A 6,000-nucleotide genomic window follows, 5' to 3' on the forward strand; every position below is an offset into this window, starting at 1 on the left:
CTCTCTGCTGCCTATCAGAAAGAGATGAAAAAGGCTGTTTGGGTTGCAATGGACATAGAAAGAAATAATTTTACAGGAAACAGTCTTCTGGACCTTCGAGGAAGAATATTTCAGACTTCAAATGACAGAAATCAGTTGGCATTGATACGTTGTCATTATTCATCTGTCCTGCAGTGGCTCCTGGAATCCCCAGCCAAGCCTGACACCCCACTGTGCTAGACACAGTCTCTGCTTCAAATAGCTTGCATTCTAAATGGGCAAGACATGCAAATAATCAAATTTCCATTTTAGAGACAGGGAATTGAAGCACAGAGAGCATGAATGACTTGCCCAAAGTCACACAGAAAATACATGGCAGGGTTTGGAGCCCAGATTGCCGGAGTCCCACGATCAGTATTTACCTCAAGATCAGTATTTACCTCAAGACTGTCCTTCCCTTGACACACTGTGAAAAATAAGACCCGTCTTTCCTCTACTAGCTATGTCATATTTCATTCAGTGAAATGATCCATTACTTATTATTATAGCTGAACACAGATAAAATATTCAACCACAAAGAGACTTGGTTTCAATGCCTGAATTATGCCCATAGAAGCAAAGACATTTGGATAAGCCTCAACATTTGGAACGATCTTCCGGAATTAAGTCAAGCCACTGTCACCCAATATTTCAGCTTTAACATGGAATTTCTGTGCTTGTCAGGATTTAAAACAGTCTGTTAGCATCATCCAGGAGGCTGAGGATGAGTTTATTTTGGTTTTCTGTGACATTAATCCTCTCATCGTAACATATGAGAGCTGACACAATAGCTTCTTTGGGAAAGATTTATGGGGATTTTTGTGATAGAAATACTAGCTCAGATCATTGCTTCCCATGGAAAAGCAAGCAGGAGGGAGAATGATGGGAGGAAACTTCCCTCCCTGAGATCTCCCCATGTCATCCTGTCAGCGGGATGAGGTCTAACAGGAAAAGGCTTTGGGGCCCACCCCAAACCAGGGATGACTGTTCGGGGATGCTTCCACATTGGCTCATGGACACTCTATTGCAATCATGCTGCCAGGGGCTTATCCAAGTCACATATGAGCCCAGGATTGCAGAAGGGACCCAGGATTTTCTGACTAATTTTCATAGAGCCCATGTTTTGGTCAGCCTCCAGAAGTGGTCTGCTCACTCCTTGTTCTCCTGCATTATAGGAGACCATGTCACGAGTTCTCTGCAATGGCCACAGACATGGGGAACAATGATATGGAAGGAGCAGAGTTCTCTTTTGTGGGAGGGAGGAGATAAATCTGTCCCTCTGGATGCAGATCTAGGAACATGACCCTATACATAACACTGCAAATAGACACTGAGGCTACGTCTACATTGTCAAAATTTTGCGCAAATACTTTTAACACAAGAGTTTTTGCGTTAAAATATTTGCGTAAGAGAGTGTCTACACTGGCATGTGCTTTTGCGCAAGATATGTGCTTTTGCGCAAAAGCATCCGTGCCAGTGTAGACGCTCTCTTGTGAAAGAAAGCTCTGATGGCCATTTTAGCCATCGGGCTTTCTTGCGCAAGAAATTCATGTTGCCTGTCTACACTGGCCTCTTGCGCAAGAACAGTGCGCAAGAGGGCTTTTTCCTGAGCGGGAGTATCATAGTTCTTGCGCAACAAGCACTGATTTCACACATTAGAACGTCAGTGTGCTTGCGCAAGAACTCCCTGCCAGTGTAGCGAGGCAGCATGTTTTTGCACATAAGCAAGCGCTTTTGCGCAAAATCTTGCCAATGTAGACGCAGTCTGAGGGTATCTTTTTATGATGATAAAGTGGGACACTGATCCTGATTCTCACTCAGATTAAAGCCCTATGATCCAGGAGCCTAGGAGAACTTCCCTAACTTAAAACAGGACATGTAGGGACATAATCCAGATCATTAACAAAAATGACAGCAGCATCACCCATTAAGTTGCTAATCCATGTTGGACATCTATTAGGGCTGGTTAGAATCTTTTCTTTTCCTCTTTTTTTCTTTTTCTTTAATTAACTTTCAAAAACCAGAATAGGTTGGGTTGTTTGGGGCTTTGCATGAGTAAAACATTCACTTTATTTCTGTCAGAAAAGCCAGAAAAAGTATCCAAAGAAATGAATTTTGATTATAAATAGTCCAATTTTCATTAAAAATTACTCCAATAAATTTCATCCTGCTCTACGCAAAGGAACAAGCCAGCCTGGCTTAGTCACAGTGACCTATTGTTCTCTTTCTAAAACAATGCAATCACTACAAGACACCAAAGATTATTCCCACTTCCTCAAATAACTGAACTCATTAAAGAGATTTAACTTTCCAAGGAACAATGTTAATAATAGAATTCTCTGTGGACCGAGTGCATCGGAGTCATAGAGCTTAAAGCCAGATGAGAACTCCAAATCATCCAGTCTAGTGATGCTCACACTGAGACTTGGGAGCTGAAAGTGGCTCTATAATGTGTCCCTGCAACTCTTTGCAACACATGATTTGATTATTAGCCAGTCTAAGGCATTACCAATAAGGATGCTTTCATTTTGTTATTAGCCAATTAAATGATCACAACTTGCATTAAGTTATTAACTTATTTGCTGTGAGAAAAATCTATATTATTCTTTTATGTGTGTTTATTTCCCCTGTCATATTGTTTCGTTATGAATATAGGTACTATAGCCTACTACTGTGGCTCTTTTGGATTATGTTGTTCACTAATTTAGCTCCTGAATTACTGAAGTCTGAATATCACTGATCTAGTCTGAGCTCCTATACATCACAGGCCACCAACACCATCCAGTCACCTCCACACCAAAGCCAGAATTAGACCAAAGTATTACAACGCTTAGGAGAATGAACTATTGTATTCCACACATGCAGAACTGACGGACCTAAGCTGCACCCCTGCCCAATGAACAGGGCTGTCTCAGCATCAGGAGTCACAACTTTTCCAGCAGCTGACATCATCTATAAGCGGAAAGGTGTTAGCCTTGGTTTTTTTTTTTTTTTTTTTTTTTAAATGTCATGCTCAACTGTTCAAATACTATCTAATTTATTACTGATAGGGATACTGACAGGTTCTCCGCAGGTATAAATGCTATCCTGACATCAGCTGAAGATCTGCCCAGTATTATTAAATATGCAGAAGGATATCAAATGAAGTAGCATCACTAGCTTTCTAAAGGACAATGCAGCACTTTGCTAGGATTAAAATCAGAGCAGTGAGGGAAGATTGTTATTCTTGGGGCCGAGGCTTGCACATCCCCTTTCCTAATTTTCTCATTAATTTTCTGCACCCATTGCCTCTTGGAGCCCAGCCAGCTCCTGTCAACCACCAAAAGACTTCTCTGAAAAGAGAGTCTGCACTTCCGTTTTCAGGCCGTCTTTGTTCTTCGTGTCATTGTAACGCTCTAAATAGATGGAAGAGGCACAAATTGGAGGCAGTTTCTTTTTGTATCTCGTGGTTTCAAACGTATTTGGCTGCAAAGAGATTTGTTAATAATCCATGTGTCGTCCAGTCCTTAAATCTTCGTGACTAGTTTGGCACATAACTCTGTATCTCTTTCTTTTAGTTCCATCTCGTTCTCAGTGCATTCCCTCCCTCCCTGAGCCCCTTGAAGCGGTGGCAGGGGGTGGGTTCCGTAGTGCAGCACTTTGCAATAATCCACTCTGACAGAGGCAGGATGCTGATTTACAGTTCTGGCTTTGGCACAGGAAGGCCCCACTGCCATTGATGTTGGAATCCATGTACAAGAAGCTGCTCCCTGTTTAAATCATAACAGTCACATTGCATCAAGAGAAAAGAGGAATATTGTTAAGAATTCCTGGAGAAAAAAAATTCCCCTCAGGTGTAGCTTGTAAGGCTTGATTAGCTCCCGTATCATGTTTTAACTTTTCATAGTAATCCTGCAGGTTTTTGTGCCAAGAAGGCTGGTTTTTCATATACATAAGATAGAGAGACAAAAACCAAAAAACACAAAACTCAACCCTGTAAATTGCCACTGATCTACTTTCCCATAGTAGTAGGAAAATTAGTACTCATGACAACCAAAGGCCAAGATCATGTATTTATGTGTAGGTCTAAGGGAGGGTGCAGGTAGCTGTTTTATTCCAGGAAATAAACTAGAGCTGGCTGAAAATCAGAATTTCTGAAACTACTGCTGGCATGTTTCATGCAGTGCCACAGCGAGAGCAGAGACCCTGATGTTTCATGGGAGACTGACCAGGGAGGGAGCCCAGTCCACAGGGGAAAGTAAAGGTATGAGACCCCTCCCCCCCATACTACTACTCCCATGAGGCACCATCGTAGTTCAGATAAATGCAGATGACAGTTAAACTGGCACAAAATGAAACCTTTTGATTCAGCCTGGCAAACTGAAAGGCTTTGATCCTGGTTGACTCCCCTCCAAAATGAAGTATTTTGTTAACTCGTTTGTAATTTCCATTGGAAAATTTCATTTCTGCAGAAGATGCATTCTCATTATTATTACTATTATTACTATTATTACTATTATTACTATTATTACTATTAATAATAATAATAATAATAATAATAATAATAAATAAAAACCCAAACAATGACAGAAAATTCCTGACCAGCTCTGGAAAGACCCCTTCCTTCCTTCCTTCCAGCTCTGCGCCAGTAGTCAATAGTCACCTCCTATCAACTCCCAACCCCATGTCAGTTCATCTGTGCCAACCAGCAATTCAGGGGGAAGAGACAAAACAGGGCAATGCCCTGTCCTTGCTTGCCCAAGTGCATCTGTAGATGGCACAGGACATATAGTCCTTGTAACTATCTTGTGCCTGCAACAAAGAAGGAGGGAGGCCACACAGGGGTGTGTGTTTACCCTTTCTGCTCCTGTGTCACTGGAGTGAAGTTCACAGGATATCTCATTGTCTTGCAGTTAGACACATACCAAAATTTCTTGATGAGCTAGGGCCTCCATTCAGAAAAGCATACAAAAAATGTGGTTGCTTATCCACAGTTTATCTGAACTCTCTTGAGCCTCTCGGATCTGATTCTCATCTCAGTTATGTCTCTGTAAATCAGGAATGATAGCACTGATTCAGTGAAGTTATACTGCTGTCAAACCAATGTGTTTAGGTTTCTGGATACAGCTACATTAGATTTTCCCTCCGATATTTGGGATTTTTGCTTCTGGAAGGGCTGGAAAGAACCTCCAGAAATAGCTTTCTTATGATACTTTAGCTCTTCTATTTACACAGCTGGAGCCTGTAGTGACTGGGCCCTTCAGCTGGAAGGAATGGTGAGAGGAAGATGGTTCAAGAGATGGGAGATGATTCAATCCACATTTCCTGATCTGTGCAAGATCCAGGGCACTTTCAGTCTCTGATACAAGGGGATCATAAGGATTTCTCCCTCCATACATTCCCAGTCGTGGGAGGAGGTAGGACAACAGTCCAGATTGTGCACCAGAGAGGGTATGTCTACACTACCACCCTAGTTCGAACTAGGCTGGTTAATGTAGGCAACCGGAGTTGCAAATGAAGCCCGGGATTTGAATTTCCTGGGCTTCATTTCCATATTGCCGGGCGCCGCCATTTTTAAATGTCTGCTAGTTCGGACTCCATGCCTGCGGCTACACGTGGCACAAACTAGGTAGTTCGGATTAGGCTTCCTATTCCGAACTACCAGTACACCTCATTCCACGATTAATGGAATTCTCATTAATCATGCTCATTAATGACCAAACCCCTTCGTTATCACAGTAGGTCCGGTGGCACATTGGCATCCAGAAAATGGCTGGGTACATTCCAATTTTTTTCAGAGCCCATCCCTACATGCAAGCCCACAAATTACAATCTTTTAAAAACTGCTCATTAACTTACTCTCACTGGATAGTATGAGTGTCCATGTGTGCTCAATATATATAAATATATATGTACTTTCTGCCTTGCCTATAGTTTTCACATTAATATGTCATGGACTCCTGGAAACTAAGGGTACGTCTAGACTACATGCCTTTGCTGACA

The sequence above is a fragment of the Pelodiscus sinensis genome, chromosome 12, assembly GCF_049634645.1.
Source record: "Pelodiscus sinensis isolate JC-2024 chromosome 12, ASM4963464v1, whole genome shotgun sequence".
NCBI classification, from domain to species: Eukaryota; Metazoa; Chordata; order Testudines; family Trionychidae; genus Pelodiscus; species Pelodiscus sinensis.